General features: G+C 37.1%; 1 protein-coding gene across 1 annotated transcript in view; it reads left to right on the top strand.

The window, feature by feature from the left end:
* PRDM6 (PR/SET domain 6) overlaps nucleotides 1-21,732 on the top strand; it is a 74,994-nt gene that overhangs the window by 28,175 nt on the left and 25,087 nt on the right. The gene's annotated exons all lie outside the window — the stretch shown is intronic.

The following is a 21,732-nucleotide window of genomic DNA, read 5'->3' as shown; positions in this document are numbered from 1 at the left end:
ATTTGCTTCTCCCTCTCTCTCTCTCTCTCTCTTTTTTTTTTTTTTTTTTTAATTTTCTGGTAGGACTGCCAACAGTGAACCAGTTAGAACTAGTTGTAGTCTACACCTAGTTGCCAGAAGGAGGTGAAATTATACCACCAAAAGTAAAGACATGGTCATCAGATGCTAGCACCATTTGTTCACACTGAAATACATCTACTTTGTACAATGAGGTGTCTGGCTGAATTATTTCTGAATGAGCTATTGCATCTACATGGCACAGTAGGGCTGAGTTCTCAATATTGTTAGCCTGGATTAATCACTGCAGTGTGTGACACATTAGGTGTGTGCAGGTTTGGCACATTAAGCTGTATAAAGTAAGCAAGGTTTGAGATTCTGCTCCTGCAGCCACTCAAATCAGAGACCAACCAAGGCTGTGAGCAGAGCTGATTAGTCTGAATACAAGGTGTTACTGCTCTATGGAAAAAAAAAAAAAAAAAAAAAAAAAGTCCCTATTTGCCTGTTGTGTTGAACTGTTTATTGTGATGGTCTCTAATTAGAAGACCCAGATCTTCAGGTGCATCATATATATGAACATCAAATGAGAAAATTTGAAACTAGAAGACATTTATCTTTCCACTCAACTTAATTCCAATTGTTGAGCTCATGGAAGAATCAGAGAGATTCATTATCAAACCAACGACAGAGCTTAGATGTAGAGCTTAGTGATATGATTTAGTGGAGGACTTGTTAGTGTTAGGTCAGAGGTTGCACTCGATGATCTAGAGGTCTCTTTCAACCTAGAAATTCTGTGATTCTGTGATTCTGTGATTCTTGTGTTCTCTGGAAGCCTATTTCTCTGGAAGCTTATAAAATGTTTTGATGTGTGATGCTTAAAGCTTTTAAGCAGTACTGTGTAAAGAAAAGGAAGGGTGTGAGTGTGATTTAAAACTGAAGGTGTGTGAAAAAAAAACCAACACCCAACCAGTAATACTTTTATCTTCCCTTCCCTTCCCTTCCCTTCCCTTCCCTTCCCTTCCCTTCCCTTCCCTTCCCTTCCCTTCCCTTCCCTTCCCTTCCCTTCCCTTCCCTTCCCTTCCCTTCCCTTCCCTTCCCTTCCCTTCCCTTCCCTTCCCTTCCCTTCCCTTCCCTTCCCTTCCCTTCCCTTCCCTTCCCTTCCCTTCCCTTCCCTTCCCTTCCCTTCCCTTCCCTTCCCTTCCCTTCCCTTCCCTTCCCTCTGTTAATAAGGGTTTCAGTGCAGGTTATACCCCTGTAAACTGGAACAGAAATTACAGACAAGTGTCACCCTTGCATTACATTTTCCAGATTTTCCAAGTTTGTCAGACTGAATGCTCTTTGGACAATGTTTCTGACAGTTTAATTAATTATAATGGAAGTATTACAAAATGCTCATTCCTTTAACTGTATTCTTTGGCAAGTATTGCACTATATGAAGAGCTTCATAACTCTAAAAAGGAAAAAATCCAATATATTAGTTGAGGTTTTTCATTTTTATTAATGGTCTTTGTTATGTGCTTCCTTATGTAGGAAACAGACTTTCAGACAAGAGTGAAAACAAGAAAGAACAAAATAAAAGTCTCTTCCGGTGTCATGCTAAAGGGCTCCAATGAGCATTGTGAATGGACTAGGTCCCATTCAGTGAATGTGTTTGGAAAAAAAGAGGTATGGTATAGAGTATAGTCCCTAGTTATAGGTATATGTTCCTTGTGTTAGGGTCAGATGTTTACAAGAATAAGAAGAAATAAAACAGTCAAGTAGCCTACTTGTAACCGCAGTTGCTTCTACTAAGAGGCTACTAAATTGTTGTCCAAGGCTCCCTGGTGGTCTGCAGGACCTTGCAAAATGTTCTGCAGATTACATTGAGGACTGAGTTCAAAGGAGTCTCCCTAGGTGGTATATACGTGAGCTGTATTTCAGCACCATCATGACAGATGCTTTCCCTGACACAAGACAGTGCCTGCACCATGCTCAGTGTTGGTATTCCACTAAGATTTCCACATCTGCAGTGAAGGACAGCTGTGTGTTCATCAGACACTCATTTGCAAATGACACATTTGTGTGTGGGGGTACTCGGTTTGCCTATGAAACTTTGCCAGAGATGAAAGCGAGTATCAAAGGAGAGTATGGACACAGCCCACTTTGGCAGTTAAAAACTGGCTTTCCTTTTGGCTGGTTGAAATGTCTGGTTAATAAGACTAGGGTAAGAGTCACTAGATGACACTGTTACATAGTTTCACTTAATCTTTTTTCTTAGTGTCTGTGCTCAGAGTTTGAAGATATGCTGTGTTTCTGTTCCTGTTAATTTATATTGTACCAAGCACCAGAAATATTTTCTGTCTTATTAAGTCTTTCTGGCTAGGCTTTGCTGGAAGGCCAAGCTGGCCCTCTGTGTTGGACAAGTTTAAATACAATTTGCATCCCAGAGACCCAAATTTAACAGCACTGATTCCTCCTATGTTAAGAAATAAATCTGTGAAGATCCTTCACAGAACTAGGAAGTTCATGCCCAGTGAGATGGGTGCTGCAGTGTACTGTGCAGTGTTTTGCCATGGAGAGAGCTGGCCGCCATGGGGACCCACAGCTGCCTTAACTGGAAGCCCCCTTGCCCACCCAGTTCAACCTTGTTCTGCCATGCTGTGGTGGACTCTCTGGAGCTACTGTCATCTTTCTGTGTGGAAACTCTGCTTTCCCTTGGCTCTTCTCCCAGGGGGTGGGAAAAGAGCCTCTGGCCCTAAGTAAAGCCTTGCTTCTCCTCCATCTGATAAGGCTAAAATAGTTAGGCTCACCAGGCTCTATTATTTTATGCTTTCATTTGCAACATCAAGTTTTTATTGTGTTGGAAGCACCGGTATGTAATTATTGACAAGCTCCAGACATACTGATATTCTTGCCACTTGCATACTGTCTCTCAAGGCTTCCAAAGAATGACTTGAGGCATCCCAGGCAGTCAAGTCATGAAATTAAAGTTGAGTGGAAGTGGCACACTTTTTTAAAAATAACTTTTTAGCTTGTGTCTGAAAAGCTTTTCCAACACAGTAGTTTTGTGAGCAGCATGACAAAGAGTGCTTTTTGTTGTTGTTGTTGTTTTTGAGCTGTCCTACTGGAATCATTTACTGTCATTTTAGGTCATTTTAGGGAAGCATCTTTCAACAGTATTAAAACCACAGCTCCCCTAAAAGGTGTTGCTACTGCTGTTCACCGGGGAAAAAATAATTATAAAAAAAAAATAAAGGAGAAGAAAAAAAAGTTCCTTACATTATTTCTCTTGATCAATTAACAGCATCTTTTCATTCTTTTCATAGTTCATCCATAATGGAGGCTATTAAAAATTTGTATGGTTGACATGTTACTATATATTTACTTACAAATATATTGAAATAAAATTTCTGTTCTTGTTTTGCTAGTCCGAAGTGCTCTACAATAGTCACAATCTAATGTTCAGATGATAAAAAGTCTTTATACAATTTTAATTTAATTTTATTTTTTCCCCTTTAAAAGTATGAGAATGCAACCAGCAATGGCTGACTTTCTGAACTATAAACTCAGTGAGCTCTATCCAGTGTAGCATCTTATATCAGATCATATTTGCACTCTTTCTGTCACAAACATTTGGTATTGATAAGTATCTAGTCTAAGTTTATTCTCCTTATATCCTTGCCTGCTGAAGGAGCTTGTTTCTCTCCATTTTCTCAATGGAGAAAAAGGACATTGTGTAGTAGGGTTAGATTGTGTACTTAGCCTTAGCTGGTAAACATTATGCTGGATGAATCCTATCTTTAAGTCACTAACAAACTGCATTTTACAGTTCATGTGAACAAAGGAAATGATAAATAGGAGCCCAATATTTATTATTAGTTTGCCTATTGTAAATTCACCAGTAGGGGTGTCTTTCACTGTATTCAAAGATGTGTCTACACCTCTGAGCAGATACAAGCAACCTAGCTTTAATCAAGGTAATTATTTCAACTGTATAAATAATATAACTCCAGCAATACCGAGAGTACCATTGGATGCTACACTTACATTAAAAGCTTGGTTAGTATCTTTAAGTACATCCGTGCTGCAGTGGCTGCCCTGCTGTCAGTGACCTGGATATCTAATTTACACCTAGAGAACTGATTTGTCTGCATCAGTCCCAGACACTTTGACTACAGCATTGTAGACATGCTCTAAATCAGTAGGGTTTTAAATCTGTGATTATACTTGGTGTGTATGAAAGCAAAATTGGGCTGGTATCTTTTCCCATGCAATGCATCTGACGTCTTCTCAAGCAAAGACTACTTAATTTAAGCACAGTCTATTTCGCAAATGCAGAGCCACCAATGTTTTCTTTATGAAACATTTGTTCCCAATTGTAGCCATTAGAAGGTCAGAAGAAGTTCAAAATTACACGATGGAGTTTATCTACTTGTTTGGAAAAATGATCTGGTCATTGCCATAGCAAGTTATATTAAATTGTTTTGGTTGTATGAGATAGGATTTTATATTAATACCATATTCTAAACGTATTTATAAAACAGTTGAGCTTTGACTATTAGAGCTCAGATCTGTGCAGTTTTATAGCTGAGACATTTGCAAATTTACATTTACATTATTTTGGCAGGGACCAAATATAGATGCATTTCAAAAGAAAAACTTTGGATAATTGCATCATGATGGATCTTTTGAATCTTGTTCATTTCTGCTCTCAAAGATATTAAATCAATACAGATCTCAGGATTGACTATATGCAATATATGGATGATGTATGTGATGAGGTTTGGATTTTTTCTCATTTATGTGCACATTATATGAATATGTGCCATTGAAGTTGACAGAGCATTTAGGCAGAGTTGCAATGTTAGCGTCATGGTTTATCTCAGGTGTAAAACAGGAATTACAATACATACATATATATATATTTGTAGTAGTAGTACTACAGGTGAAAAGTACTACAATCATCTGTTATAAGAAAGAAAAGGTATTCTTGCCCTTTCTCTCCACTATCACTGAAAAATCTGCCAGCTGACTGCTTGATGCTGCTTGTTGTTGCACAGATTTAAGAGGTCTTCCATATGACACAAAAAAGATAGTTCAGCTATAGGTACTTTTCATATCCATAAAATTTAACTATATTATTACTAGTGATTTACCTGTAGCAATTAGAAATTATTTAATTCTCCGAACTATCCTAGTTCTTAGGAGGATAGTAATCCCTCTTTCATTTTTACTAAATTTGAAGTAATAGATATGTAAGACAAAGTTAAATCTGAAATGTGGAAAAAGTAGGAAAAAAGTAAAAGACAACAGGAAATGTCATTTTCTTCTTTCAGGACTGCCAGACATTCTGTATAATACAGGATATCCTGTATATATAGTGAAGTCAAATACAAAAAGCATACAGGGCACACACTTTTCCGTATTGTTATGGCAACTGATGCTTTCCCAAACACATAGAAGCTTCAATTTCCAGAGTTTCAGAAAAACAGCAACTGCATCTGGACCTATTGCATGTGCAATTAGTCCAACACTTGTGATTTTCTGAGCCTGTGCAAGCTGTGCTCCATGACTTTCTACCCAGCACTGTTCCAGATGGCATCTTCTTGTTTTTCACGTTCCCTGATGTAACTTCTGAAAGTAGTTAGATGGTGTTGGGATGCTGTGGAGAAGATTATCAAAGATGCAGATAGGTATTAATGGGGATCAGCAGGTATTAATGGGGGTCAGCAAATCTCATTGTCCTAATCTATACACAACTGTAGAATTATTTTTTTCTAAAATTTGCTTCTTTTGTGTGTTTGTTTGTGAGACATCATTCTCACCACCTCTATTCTCACCTCTTCTCTATTTTCACATCACAAGGCCAGATATCCAGACATCCCAGGACACCATTCCTCCTGCTTCTGCAGTGAGAGATTCTACCCTACATTCTGTTCCTCCACATGCTGAACTTCCAATGTTATCAGCAGAAGTGCTGAGTACATAAAAAGTGAAAAATATTTAGATATTAATATTACATAGTAGAATCATTGTAGACATGGAAATTATCACAGCAGTGAAAGTTTTGGTGAAAAAGGACCCACATCCATACTAAAACCAGGCTTCATTAGTTTTGCTCACTGAACAACAGGCCTTTAAATTATGGAATGCTCCTGAATGTACCTCATTATTAAGCCTCTGGTAAGTGTCTTTTCCTCTCAGTCAGTTTGTTTATTCATCCTTGATTCCAAGGATTTGCTCAATTTTCTAGTAAGTATAATATATTTCCTATCCAGATGCCACATGGGATTTCTAGACAATTTACTTATCTGGACAAAATAAATGTCTTTCCTTTGAAGCCTGGAGTAACTCACATCCTTCTCTGCTCTCTATTGGAGAATGAAAAGTCTTTGAGCAAAAGAAGTGAAATCTGCCACGGTGAAATACTATCATATTCTGTTGGATGATCCTGAGTATTTTTTGACAGAATGAGTCAGCAGAGGCTAGAATCATAGTGCATTAACCTCTCCTGTCTCACTCTTCCCATACTCCCAGTTTCTTGGAGAGCTTTTAGACAAATTTGAACAGGCTAAAATGACAGTCTTGGGATTGCAGCAGCTGTTTGAACTGTCTTAGTACAGTGTCTTATCTAAAGTTGGCTGTGACTATTTAATACCAGTGACTTTGTGATGCTGAATTACTTTTTCATCTTTTCCTCTCACCTTTTACTTTGATTTTTGGATGAAAACATTGACCTCTTTAGTTTACTGTTGTTAGGTGGAGTGAGTACAAGATACCAAGCAACCAAGGGGGTTGAGTTTAGGAATGTTTTCAAAATAACTATAAAATATGAAATTTATGTTATCCACAATATGTTGGAGGTCAGTTCGCCCTCAAAACATAATGTCTGACAATTGTGCTTTCTTAGTGTGGGTTAGAAAAAGAATATAGTAGACTTAAAAAAACATCATAATTTAAGAAGTGACACATTTCAACAAAGACATAAAACTGTAGGCAGTACAGAAAAGAAGCAAAACCTTAGGAAACCATTACTTCATTAGGACAAATATTTTATGTCTTTTAAAAGACTCCTTATTAAAAAGGGTGAGCTCTAGACTTTCATGTTTGCATAAAATCATAAATCTGCCATTTGAGAACAAGAAGTTCTTCTTTCTATGGATAAATTGATTTTTATTACAGCTTCATCAAATTTTTTTAAAATACTTAAATCTGAGTATATGGGTAAGAGTTGGCACACAGTTATTCTTAGTCTTTCGTTTTACAAGTGGAGTGGTCGAGCCAGTTAGGAAAGTCAGCACCATCAGTCAGTACGCAATCTGCTGTGAGGCATTAAAAGAACTGAAAAAGAGCTCATTTCCCTACTATTAGCAGGAACATTTACTTTGAGGAACTCCTTGAATAAAAAATATACAAATATACTCTCTTATTTTCCACATTGCTTAGCTTCTCTAGCTCTTTCTTCATTATGCCTTCAGGCAGCCAGGGGATTCCAGATGGTGAGGGAAGGGCTTAGTTTTTGACCAAGGAAATTCTGGGCTTATTTTCTCCATGATGGAGCTGGTAGAGCTCTGTACCCCATGGGGAAATTCAAGACTTTTCTCTTCTAACAAAGGGGAAGAGGGGCAATTCCTGTTTAGCTTTGGAAAACTGTAAAATTCCACTCTCTATCAATCTCTTTGTATTTAAGTAGAGAATTTTTGTGATTGTGCATGAGGAAAAAAGAGAAGGGAGTGGGGAAAGGTTAGGCTTTCATCACATTTTCTGGGTCTCCCAATTCATTTAGCCTTATCTGTGTCTTGTAGATTGCAAGCTCTTAGGTGCTATGACTGTTTTTATGTATGCCTTTAATGGGCTATCACTGGTGTACAGCAGATAACTAGTTACAAATTGTTGGGGTTTTCCAAGGAAACCATTTTTACTCCCCCCTTGCCCCCCAAAATGCTGAGAAACTAAAACTGTTTGCATAAAAATGTCAGTTTCAGTAAAACTCCTGATGAATAAAACTTTGGGGAAAATAGTTCAAAATCATCTAAACATGCTGTTCTTACATTTTCTAAACAGAAAGTTCATTATTCAGTTCAGAACTACTTTCATTTTTAAAGTTCAATAAGCTCCTAAAGAAACATTTTATTACAGTTTATAAAATCTTGAAATAATCCAGATGATTTTTTTTTTTTTTCCAAAAAAACTTGTTCCAAAGCATTTTGTTATTGTTACTGGTTTACAAACATTGTGAGGTTTTGGCTATAACCAGTAAGATCATTTTGCATGCAGCTCTGCCAAATAGTGATTAATTTCCCCATTGTGCTAAGCTTTGAGGATGGTGGGAAAATAATTACAATAAGAGCTAGATTATTTTGCTTTGTTTTTTAGAATTTATACTTGGGGAAGAAATAAAACTCATGTTGCATGCATCACTTTACTGTTAAAATTTTCATCATGAATTATATTCATTGTTTCTACTGTCTTTTAATTCATGTATCTGCTTTGTGTTCCTTTGTGAAAAAGTCAAAAATCAACATTTAAGGCCACTACACTTGTTGATCAAACTACTCTCCTATTTCTGAAGTTTACCTGCAGCCTCTCTGTTAGCCTACATAAGGATTCCTGAAATTTTCACTTAAAATTGCTCTGTATAAAAAATGCTTTTTTACCTAAAATTATTTTGATACAGAGAGCAGAACTGAGAAAAGCTGGAAGGAATAAGGAAACTTGCCTGGTGTTAAAGACTTACAGCTAAAAAGGAAATGTGCAGAATGGTATAAAGAAAAAAGAACATAAACCTTTGCAGTCAGTCCTTTCTTTCACTCTAATGAGGCATTCTTGTGTGCTTTTCTGCTGCCTTGATAAAATGAAAGATAGAAAAAAGGAACATGATGAGACAGTGGCTGGTGAGAAAGTAGAGGCAAGTAAAAAAAATTGTGGATAACATTGGTTAGATATAGGACTGATAGCAAGAAAAATGTTTCTTAATTTAATTAGAAATAAAGACAGTGAAGAACCATAATGACATAAATTATATTCTTGTAACAAGGTGCTGTATAGACAAGGAACATCATAACATGTAAATTCAAATGTTACTGCTTACAGAACATACATACATTTTATATGCATTTTTAGAAGTGGCACAGTGGCAGTGTGTGATTTATTCCAGGAACAAGGAAACGTGTCTCCTGCTGAACTGCCAGCACTGTTTCTGTCAGTATCTCTGTGTTGCTTGGACTTCTCCCATTCCCGTACAGACTTGGTTAGGTATTGGATAGCTTCTGAGAACTGACTTTAAGCCCTGCAGAATGTAGTTTGGCTCCATACTAGCAGGGGGTATCCCACAGTACTGCAGTACTGTTTGTTCTGTTTAGGAGGCGCTAATTCATATTTATTCCTAAATCTATATCATTCGACAGTTATAAAAATTATTTTAATTAACTACCCTATATGTGGGGTAGATGAAAAACAGGCTACAATGTTACTGCTTGTTTCTAGGTCAAATCTTTCTGGGCTATACTTTTTGGGCTATTCTTTTTTTATTTCTCCTTTATTTTTACTGCTATCCAGGTAGTTTTCAAAAATAAATGCTTCCATTCTCACCTGTTGAGATTCTGGTTCACATTTTAATTTTCACAATGTAAAGATTCATAAGTACATGAGCAATTACTCAAATTTGCTAGTCATAGTCAGAGATTAATTACAAAACACAGGTTCACAACAATGAGCTTGCCAAAATCTATCAAACATTGATCCCTTTTCATGTCAGCAAATATGGAAATGAAAAAGATAAAGGAAAGGTTCAACTGAAGAGCAGTTGGAACCTGTTGTGTTTCATTCACCTCAACAGATTGGCAAAACATTGTAATGATGAGTCCACCCTTTATTTACAGTATACACAATTCGTGACAGTGGTTTTTATAACTCTGAAAATTACACTTAATAAATATGAGAAGATACAGGTTTTCTTGATTACTTAAACCTAAATGTTTATTCAAGCTTTCATGAGAAGTTTCTCTTAATTTAAACAGAACTAGGGCAGCTGAATGGATGCCATTTTTTTTGATGTGGACTCAGTACATATGACACAAGTCTTAATAACATCTACACTCATTTAACTGGTAAATGTAATCTACAGAGGCTTTGCCTCATGGTTTGCCCATTGCAATCAGAATGAAACTCTAGTTGACTTTTCATAGTTGGATTATATTTAAGGGTTTTATCCTTCATTTTGTGTAATAAAATGATTTCTGGTTTTAATTAAAAAAATCAGAAGAAACGTGTGTAAATATTGCTGCTGTAGTTCAGAGCAATGAGGTATTACTTGTATTTTCCCTTTTGGTGTTGATATTATGTAGAAGTTGGAGACACTAACACATTGTGGATATTGTTGCTGAGAAGTAGAAGGGAAAAAGATAGTCTTGAAACACAGCCTGTGAGATGGCACAAAGCCAACACACTGAAAAATGGCAAACGTCACATTTAACAGCTGGACGCAGAAATATTTCTCTTTAATTTGGAAGGAGAAAATTTTTTTCACAGCAGGGCACTCTCAAAAGAGCACAACATCAAAGAGGGTGGGTCTCCCCAGTCAAATATCATCTGGCTCCAGTGATGGAGCAAAATGAATGAACTGTCAGGACTTTTTTCCAGTGTGTATGTTTTTGCCAAGTGAAAAGTAAAAGGTTCAGTGGCTTGTTCTGATCGCAGACCAAATCCTGATAATGGAAAGCTGATTCCTTAAAGTCTTCCTCTGATCAGCTGACAGGCAATGTCTGAAGAAGACCCCAGATTGATTGATAGTCCACTTTGTATTGATGGCCCCTGCCACCCTTAGAGATAAGTGAGATATGCCAAATGCTTAACAGCTCTGGAGGGCTCCTGTGATTGTGACTCAAGCAATGTTCTAATCTAATGTTATAATCCTCACAGAAACAAACTATCTTCCAAAGAAACTGAACATGAGACTTACCAATACCAGACCTGCACTCTGGCAAAAATAAGTAAATAAATAATAAAAAAATTCACCACCAGAAAACCATTTCACATTCTTCAACATGTGTCAACTAGAAATATCAGTGTTACACTTTAATGCACCCTTTTCATCTGCTTGTTGATTCTGACTTCAGCTCTGAAGTAGTTGCACCACTAAATATCACCATGCTGTGTTTCTGAGAATCCTATAATCTAACAAATTTGAAGAAATAATACAGCACAAACATTTTTCAATATAAAAATATAGTGGCACAGTTTGTACAGCCATTACTCATTTGTTTTATGAGGAATCTCAAGCATAGTTTATCATATACTTTATTACTTGACCTTTTAATCATCATCTGGGGAACTTAGCATTCCAGACATTCCAAAATATTCCAAACTAAAAATATCAGTGTGCCTCATTATTTAAAACTCACAAAGGAGTTAAATATATTTTCTAAAATATGTCATTTTAACTCATTTATGGTGAGTCTTAATGATCTCAAAAATGGGACATTTAAAAAATAACAGAAAGAGTTATCTGTGGATTTTCTGTTGTATTAGTAAATGGATGCTCTGTTGCGATAGATGTTCTACTTTTGCATGTAAAGGCAGTCTCTACCCATATTTGCTTGCAATATTAGAGTGAAAGTAAACAAATGGTACACACATATATGAACAAAAGAAAAAAATAATTATCAAAATCCCTGTTTTCTACAGCTGGGGGATCAAGACACAGGGTTTAAGTACTTACTGTAAGTCACGTGAAAAGCTTTTTTCAGAGCAGGAACTCAAACCAGACATCTGCAGAGTAATTCCAGTGTCTGATCAGAGGTGCTTAATGCCATTTTAGATCCTGGAAAGTATCTAAGACATCCACACATGACTGACAGGTAAGGTACAGAACATAGCAGGACATGCCTGCCTTCTGGAGCAGTTGCTGCAGGCTCAGCAGGATACCCAGGGCCATCAGAAACAGCAGTGAGACCTTGTGCTTAGACACCTGAATACCTCTGTCACAGCAAAGTAATGATCTTGACATTGCTTGAAAGTGAGGTGACTTGTGGAAGGGCTTTAATTTCAGAACTTTAAAAAAAAAGTTTTTTTTTTTTTTTTTTTTTTTTAACAATTAACTAATTTTTGCTAGTTTTACTACAGGATTGAGAATGTGTCTGTGCTTGAGAAGCTAAGTACTTATCTAAACCAGTCCCTAAAAAAGCCTAAGTGTTAGTCTAAGTACTAGAGCTTTAAGAAATCCTGAAGGTAAAGAAAATAAGGAGAAGCTCCAAGTACTTCAACATACTTTGTGCTTTTTCTACAAACAAAATCATTAACGTAGCCAGCTTCATAGTGTTAAATGATAGCTGTGCCATGTGTTCTATGTATAACACTTTAGTATGTCTAAAAGTATCACTAAGCACTGAGGCTGGGATTTATAAATCTAAAATCTGCTACCTGCCTGGAAATGCTAATTTGCACATAGACATAGTTTCATGCACCATGCTGTGAAAACACAATCTGGAAACACGTTTTGGAAATGTACTCGACAGAAATTACAGGAGTAAAGACTCCAAAGTGGTGCTTTCCCTGTCCCATCAGCCTTTTCTTGGTAAGTAGTAAGGTAAGCCCTGAGGCACAATTGAACAAAGAATCTTCCTCACTCTCCTTACTACTTCAGTCCTTTTTGTGTATTAGAACCAGGGCTGTTTAGAATAACTTCCAGTCTTTTGATCCTGAGTGATTTTTCTAAGGTCACTGGGTAATCAGTGAGTCAACTTCAGAGATATATACCACTCATGTGTTTCAGCCACATTGCCTAGCTTGATGCTGAATGATGAAATCTGCCAAAACTTGTTTTTGTACATCCCGCTTTGACGTGTTTTCCTCTGTCACGTTATGTTGTGGTTAGCTATTTTGCTCTTTTAATTCTTTGCCCAGCTGGATGGGTGTATTGACTATATGGAAATAGGCTGAAAGAATATCTCAACTGAAAGACAGAGGACCTTTCTTGGTTGCTTGTAAAAGAATGAAAAACTATGAAACAAATGTTTTTAAATTTTACTTTATGATGCTTAAAGGTTTTGAGAAACAGCAAGAAAAAGGCCAAAGCTCTGTCATTACCTTCAAAGGAATTAAATCAGCTGCTGATTTTTGATTGCTGTTTTCCTTCCTTCCTTCCTTCTTCCCTTCCCTTCCTTCTTCCCTTCCCTTCCCTTCCCTTCCCTTCCCTTCCCTTCCCTTCCCTTCCCTTCCCTTCCCTTCCCTTCCCTTCCCTTCCCTTCCCTTCCCTTCCCTTCCCTTCCCTTCCCTTCCCTTCCCTTCCCTTCCCTTCCCTTCCCTTCCCTTCCCTTCCCTTCCCTTCCCTTCCCTTCCCTTCCCTTCCCTTCCCTTCCCTTCCCTTCCCTTCCCTTCCCTTCCCTTCCCTTCCCTTCCCTTCCCTTCCCTTCCCTTCCCTTCCCTTCCCCTCCCTTCCCCTCCCTTCCCCTCCCTTCCCTTCCCTTCCCTTCCCTTCCCTTCCCTTCCCTTCCCTTCCCTTCCCTTCCCTTCCCTTCCCTTCCCTTCCCTTCCCTTCCCTTCCCTTCCCTTCCCTTCCCTTCCCTTCCCTTCCCTTCCCTTCCCTTCCCTTCCCTTCCCTTCCCTTCCCTTCCCTTCCCTTCCCTTCCCTGCCCTTCCCTGCCCTTCCCTGCCCTTCCCTGCCCTTCCCTGCCCTTCCCTGCCCTTCCCTGCCCTTCCCTGCCCTTCCCTTCCCTTCCCTTCCCTTCCCTTCCCTTCCCTTCCCTTCCCTTCCCTTCCCTTCCCTTCCCTTCCCTTCCCTTCCCTTCCCTTCCCTTCCCTTCCCTTCCCTTCCCTTCCCAATACAGCTTTGATTAGGAAGGATTTAGGATTAGGATTTTTTCATTTGCCTCTCTGTTTTTAAAGCATCATTTCCTTTTTAATCTCTTCCTCCCCCCCCCCCCCCCCCCCCCCCAGTCTCTACATAATGAGCCTAAATTGGCAACACTTTTTCTTTTCATGCTCTGTGCTGGATATAAACGAGTCTGCAGAGAACAAGCTAGGTCTGTTGCCTCCCCATGTTGTTCTGCAACCAGCTCTGCCTGGGAGTGCAGCACAGTAAGCAGGATGGGAATACCAATTACAAGCAAAAGAATGACCTTTGCCCAGAGTACCACTGCTTTTTCTGTCGTATACTGGAACTGTCAAAAGGGTGCAAAAGCACACTCAGAAGAGGCCATGGTATATCAGCAGATGCGTCAGGAGCAAGCATTGCTCCTTTACAGGCCTGTCTGCATGGGAACATTTCCAACTTCACATGCACGTTTTCTGCCTTGTCTTCCCTTTTTGCCCTGATACTGGGTAACTCTGGTTTGTGTTATGTGTAATTCTCCCCTACTCTAGGACAAATACAGGTTAGTGTCCAAACAAACTGTTGAGACTTTTCTTTAAAAAATAATAAAATCAAGTCTGCATAATCAGCAGTGCATTGCTCTCATGACACTTTCTGGAATAAGGCCCCAATCCTCCAACTGCTTTCACAGATGCTTGATTTCACACACGAGTAGTCCCATTGAGATCAATGGGACTACAACATGTGCGTAAGTGTTTGCTGGACTGGGGTCTAAGTGAGAGATGAAGACTTTCACCTAGCACAGACAGTTCAAAACAATGTTTATAGTTTCATATGCTATAATCCTTTGAGAAACATTAAATCTAAATAGTTTTTAATATTAGTTGGCAAGTATTCTCTTCTATAAAGTTTGCTAGATGATGCCTGCTAGATTAAAGAGAAGAAACATTAAGCAGATATTATGAGATGTACACGCCATATCAGATATGTTTAATTGTGCAAAATTGCTTTGAATAGTGTGAGCAGTTAAAGATCATTGGCTGTCAGGATACATTTCTGTGCATTTTCACAGAGGTGTTGCATCTCAGGGAGTGCATTGCCAACAAACGTTGGAGAACATTTTACTCTGATTTTGACCTGTGAGGCCTCCTGAAGTTTCCTCCTTGATCACTTATTTCAGATCTCTATTCTGTTTACAGTTTATAGCCATTCAGAATGCTTTAGTGCAGTTAAGAACATTTGGAAATTATTGTGTTAATTCAAAGTATAAAGAAATTGACATGATTTTACATGCAATATAAAAATTTCAAAACCCAAACCATTGTTTATGTGAGCTGCTCCATTTTCTAAATGGCAACAAAATATTATACAGTTATTTAAAAATAAAAAATTAAGCACTTCAAAGTAAGTAAGTAGTTATTGACATATTTATTACACATTCTGTAGAAACTAGCTTTCATGATCTACAATAGTGGTAATGTTCTTATTTCATCATAAGCCAACAAGATTAGATGTTATCTGCATCACAGATACATATATTTTTATACATATTTATATATATCTGTCCATAGAGAATCTGAAGTCATAGTTTGTGTCAAAACAAATAAGTTGGTCTTATCAAGTAACAGAATATATAAGAATTTACAACCAATGGCTTTCTGAAATAACATCTGTACGGATGAATAAGAGAACATTCCAAACATTTCCACTTATAGTAAAATGAGATTGTTGACGTGTATACTACTATTTTTCATACTGGTTTTATGTGTGTGGTTGGCTGTTACAGACTTAATAATATTTATTAGGCATCAAAGTTAGAGTTATCGCAATGCGATGAATAGTTATTTCTTTATATTGGCTAAGAATAATTTGATTGTTTATTGTACAGGTAATATAAAATACAGTATGTCATTGTGATTCACAAAGTGTTCCAGTCTTTAAGATGTGATCTTTGTAAAGGATGTGATTATATGATGTTATTATTATCTATCAACATCAGTATTTCTTTTTAGTTAAGCTGTATTTGGAGAATTTTCCGTGCATTGCTATTTGCTTCTGATTTTCATTATATCTCTCATTTTTTAATAAATGCAGACTAAGAATTATTCCTCACATATTTGCTAAATGGCCTGGCTTAGTCACCAAACTAGTGAATTAAAGGAGAAAGTTGTGATAGTTAAATGCATCTACACAGTTTTCTCATTCAGTTTGTAACATTGAGAAGATGCATATTCAGAAGGGCCCTCCTACTCTGAATCAGATGCCCAGCTCCTAACATTCAAAGTATTTAAAGTCTAAAACCATTTGTTATTTAGACCACTGTTATTATTAAACAGGAATCCAGTTGTTGATTGATTTTCAGCCTGAACTACACTCCTTAGCTGTAATCTGTTCAGGAAAGTTTTCTGTTTGCTTCCTCTTTTTCAGTTCCTGCAACATCTTATGAACTTTTCAAATTTTCTGGATAAGATCCTTTGACAGTGTGTTGATTTCAAAGGGAGCTGAGCACCAACGTACTACACAGAATCCAATCTAAACAACTAACTTATCAAGCCATGCATGTAATCCAGTTTGTTTTCAGTATGACATGATTAGAAATGCTAACAAATAAATACATACATGTCATAATAAACACTAACGCCCATTGGCATTTTGCTTAACATTTGCTGCCTTAGGCAAGCAATTACTGAATTTTAATGTGCACTTACACATGTGAATCTCAGAGCTTGTCAGAAAAGTGACTGTTATTTCTTCTACTTTAAAAAAGAGAAGACCTTTGTTGTCATTTGTAAGTAAGTCAGCTATTAGATCTCCCTTCTACCAATAATATGACTGAATGTTGTCTCCCAATCTATCAGAGTATATATGTATTCAACTTAACTTACAGAATACTCTATAGCATAGGTTGTATACAGTGCTGGAGAGAAACTGAAAACAAACACAAACAAACAAACCACCAGCACTACCAACTAAAAGAAATGCCAGTTTTCTTCAAAGGAAATAAACAGGGGAACCAGCCGAAAAAGGACCATATAGGTAAATAAATCCCATACCTTTTTGCTTGTATCTTTCCAAAAGTCAAAGTGAAAAAAGGACAGGGAAACATGGCCTGAGTGGTTGAGCCACTGTAGACCCTAAGGAGAATATTGGATTCCAAGGTTTAAGGTGTATCATAAAAATTGGCCTTCAGTTGGTGGGTCTTGCTGGCTCTAAAAAGAGGATGCATGGAGGACTGCCCACCTCCTACAGAGTGGCAGTTACATGCCACTGTTTAACAAAGACTGCACTTTTTGGCATTATTTTAACCTCTTTTGGTATACAGTTATCTGTAGTGGATATTGTAGTGCTGTTATATCAAAAGCATGGGTTCACAGTAGTGACATTTGCACCATGTAGAGACTATCCAGATTTGATGTCCAAGCTAGCATAGAAAAACTTTCACTGTTGCTTTGGTTTGTAGGTTCCTACCTTGTTACTGAAAGAATATAGCTTGGATGGGTGCTTCCGTATCTGACATGTCAAACTGTTTAATCATAACCTTCTTCTGCATATTTCCAGTGGTTTATCCATGCTTTTTAACAGAGTAACTGATGATTTATAAAAGGTACGTACTCACCACAAGCAGTCCTTGCTGTCCTGACTCTTCCTACTGAAGTCAAAGGTAGAACTGCTTGTGGGAGAAGGCAGCTAATGTAGAATGATTTGAAAATCCTGTGACCTTATGCATGTGATGTCAATAAGAATAGCAATGAACAGCAAAAAGCAAGATCCTCTACTAATGGTAAGAATTAATTCTTGCATGTTTTGTGGTTTTCTTCACATTTCTTTTGATGTCTTGCAACATGAAAAACTATTCTAATAGCTAGTTTTAGAATACAAATGTACATACAAAGAAAAAATCCACTTCAGGACCAGTCTTTTCTCTCTCTGCCTGCAAGGAAAATGAGAGGTCAATTAAGTTGTATGCTAATACCTTTTTTATTTGACTAAATGGAAAAATAAAATGCAGGCAGAATTTCAAAAGACACAATCCTTCACCAGGCCATGGAAAGAGAACAAAGGAAAGCAGCAGATACAGAGGAAAGAACTCCAATGAACTGACCATGTTTCCTCTCCCTGTCTCTTCTGTTAAATTGTTTTTAAGTGCTTCACAGCTTGGCTTTCTCTGTGGCTGTGCTATTATACTTAGGCTCCTTTATTCTAAAATTCTGTGGTGTCTATACCAGCAAATGGTACAATAGTCTTTAGCATTGGGATTTTATTTGTCCCATCTGTCCAGCTGAGGCAAGAAGCAATACTGTCTCAGCATTGAATTGAGAGTTCTCAGAAGGTTCATTATTCATTTATCTCTTATACAACTTAAATCTTACATGGTCTTACCTAGACTTAGCATGTTGCCAGTTTGACAGAAGTTCTAGCAAGTGGTGTTTATTTTCTTAGTAATAACTGTTCACAGATTTTAGAGCATCACTTAATGTGAGATGCTGCATGCTTTAGAAAATATATTATTAATGTCATTATGTATTGCTATCATCTTCAGCATTATAAGTTTCAGCATCTACAGCTTCCAACTAATTATCAGTAATCAATCCAATAAGTAATAAATCCAGTCCTTCATAGGAAGGACTTATTCCCTTGGATTTGTATGTGGTTGCTGTTAGAAGAGGAACTTTACTAGTGTTGGTACATTGGCATCCTAACTACTTTTTCGCCATGTAATCCAGTTGGCATGCATATGTAAAGAATAGCAGTGTCAACTTGTAAGAAATATGGTATACTCCATGCACTTCTGTATCTATAGCTTGAATACTAAGTAAACCGGTGTTGGTATGGAGTGGAATAGATATATACATACATATATATAGAGAATATATATATATAAAATATATAAATTATTAAATATGTATATATGGAATAGATATATACATACACGTATATAAATATATAAAAGATTTTTGTTGTGCTGGATGCACTTAGGACTTTCTTGGAAAATGATGTTGGTTTTGCTGTATTCTGAAGTCAAAATTAAAACTGTGAAATAATCACAGAATCACAGAATCACAGAATTTCTAGGTTGGAAGAGACCTCAAGATCATCGAGTCCAACCTCTGACTTAACACTAACAAGTCCTCCACTAAACCATATCCCTAAGCTCTACATCTAATAATATATTTCACATTCTGAGTCTCTAGATATGTAACATATCTGTAACCTAATAATAAGTAGTCAAACACTACTAAAAAGATAATTAATTAGATGTGAATTATTCAGGAGGAACATAAGGAATGTCAAACAAGAAGGTGGGCGCAGTTCTCTTTTATCAAACTCTGGTCTCCATCAGTAGACTGGTGCACTACTCAAAACTCTAACAGACCATAAACTAGGTATCTTAACACTTTGAAACATTTCAAGCAAAAGCAAAAACAAAACTAACAAATAATAAAGAACCCTTAATATTAGACAAAAACAAAAACAAACAAACAAACAAAAAAAACCCACTAACAATTATTTGTGGTCAGAAGAGGGAAAAGGTCCTGTAAGTAGATTAGGTAATGCTTCCAGGTGTAATCAAAGCAGAGAAATGCAGCAACTAATTTTTTTTCCACTGTTCAGATTAATGAGTGTTGTGAGATACATGCATTCTCCACAAGGAGCTGAGGAAACAATATTTTATTTTAACATGATGCTCCTGCAATATATTAAAGTTATGCCAAAGTGGATGGAAGTAGTGATCTAATGAGGAAGTCAAAAATTTTCAGTAAATTCAGTTTACCACAGGATTCTAAAGTTTTTGTTGTTGTTGTATTGTTTTGTTTTAATAGCTACTGTAAGTGTTGAAATATGTATGGATGTGTAATGCAGATACAGGTGAATATGTTTGCTATAATGTCCAAGTTCATGCACTGTGCTACAGGTTTACTTTTTCTCTGTTATAGCAAGACATATTTCACTCCACTCCTTCATGATGGCTTCTTCAGGCTTCTTCATATTGTGTTTGCCAGATTTAGACAAATCTAAAATGACTAAGAACTGGTGCACAATGGTAATATGAGTAATAATAACCACAATAGTTAAGTATTTCCTGATCTGAACCAGGCTTATGCAATTTGACAAACAGATACAATGTAGAATTGCTATTTTCCTTTCAATGTTAGGGTGTCTACAGGTGGGTTTTCATTTTTGTAACAATGGTGATAAGAATGCTGTGGGGTGAATTCTGACACTGCAGCTTTACTTGCAATGTCAGTAATATTGCCCTGAGAAAGGACAGAGCATAGTGTCACTGATGCAAGAGAATTTGCAAGAATAAAGCTTTTAGAAACACCTAGTCCTCCAAGATATTTAGATGAAGACGTTCTCGGCAACGTCTCGGCAACGTAGCATCTTTTGTCACTTCCACTGCAGTTGATTCAGGGTGAAAGAAAGGGTGATTATGACTCCCACCTGTGGAAAGCAGAGTTATTGAATGTTTACTTTGTTATTGCAGTCTTCTTCAGCAGAAATCACTGTTCTGCTATGGAATAATGCAGAGAGTGACAGAAAACTGATCCATAGGCACAAAAAAGAGGATAGAGCAAAATGATCTAGAACCTGCGCTAGATTCATAAGCATTTTTGTAGAGTGGTTCTACCATCCTTGGCACTTCAGGTCAAGGCCTTACAGAGAGAGCTCCAGTTCTGCATGTTCATGACAGGTTTTAATTTTTCATGTCAGGTCATGACTGTCCATATACACAAAGTTGTGATTAGGTCCACATGTATCCAGATACGCTGTCAGTACTGACTGCGTCTGTCTTTGTCTTCTTGTTTCACAGAATTTGGAGATTAGATGGTATCAACTCTTCATTGATGGGAATTGTTTTTGCCTGATGTTAAGCAGTTTATTGTTACATTAGTAAACACCACATAAATGAATAGATAATAAACACTGTGCAAAAACTGTTTGTATAGATATTGCCAAAATTATTGCAGCCAAACACTGTTAGTCATTATTTTTTTCCTTCTTTTCCTTCTTGCAGGCTGATTTCCTGTATAACTTTTCAATTTCCATCACAGGTTTTTATTGCTTGGCATATTCTGTTCATATATTCAGTGTGCATTAGCATGTTTACATGAGAACAGGTTCCTGCTGGTAATCAACAAGCTACCACATTTAAAAAATAAACCAAACCACCAGTATTTGTTCACCTCTGAGGGTTCCTTCTGTTTTGCCTGATTTTATGCCACTACTCAGCATCTTGCTTCTCCAGCCCAGGAGTTTCTGGCATCTTATCACAGTCACTTGGGAGCAAATGATAAAGATCTCTGTAGACATTTGATTTCCCTGTGTCTCATGCCCTAGAGATGAATATACTGCTCCCAAGTACTTCCAATCTCTCTTGGTCAAGAGCAAAAGCAAGGCTGGCTCCTGAATTTGAAACTGCTGTGTGGAGAATTAAAGAACTACATTCTGCTTTCCATGTATGTCTTTGTATGCATTGTATGCACTTTTAATAATTCAGAAATGTTGAACATATTCACATAATTTCTGAGATTATTCTCTTAATACTGAAATCAAAATTCAGGCTTGTTAATTTGCTTTCTCTACAAATATTCAATTAAATATAGTAAATATTTCCCCTTTAATTTGCAGAATTAGTACTTTCAAGGAAACAGATTGAGTTAAGCTCATACAATTTCAAAAGGGAAATTATTTTTTGGTGTAGGATTATTATCTAGGAGCAAAAGAGGACCAAAAGATTAGGTTTGCTTTGGATAATCACCTAATTGTTCAGATGCAACTCTGAAGTTCAACGAAGTAAGTGTGTAACAGGTAAAAAGCATATGAGACCACGTGCTTTTACTAGGAGTAACACTTCCTAGACATCATTTTTAATAAAGTCAGAAGGATGGGTGTATACAAAATACATATCTTTACATGTCTAATACTCCAAAGCAACTATATTC

This window comes from Aythya marila (assembly GCF_965140915.1).
Source record: "Aythya marila genome assembly, chromosome: Z".
Lineage (NCBI taxonomy): Eukaryota > Metazoa > Chordata > Aves > Anseriformes > Anatidae > Aythya > Aythya marila.
Note: the sequence above shows the minus strand (reverse complement) of the source record. Positions and strands in the feature narration are given on the sequence as shown.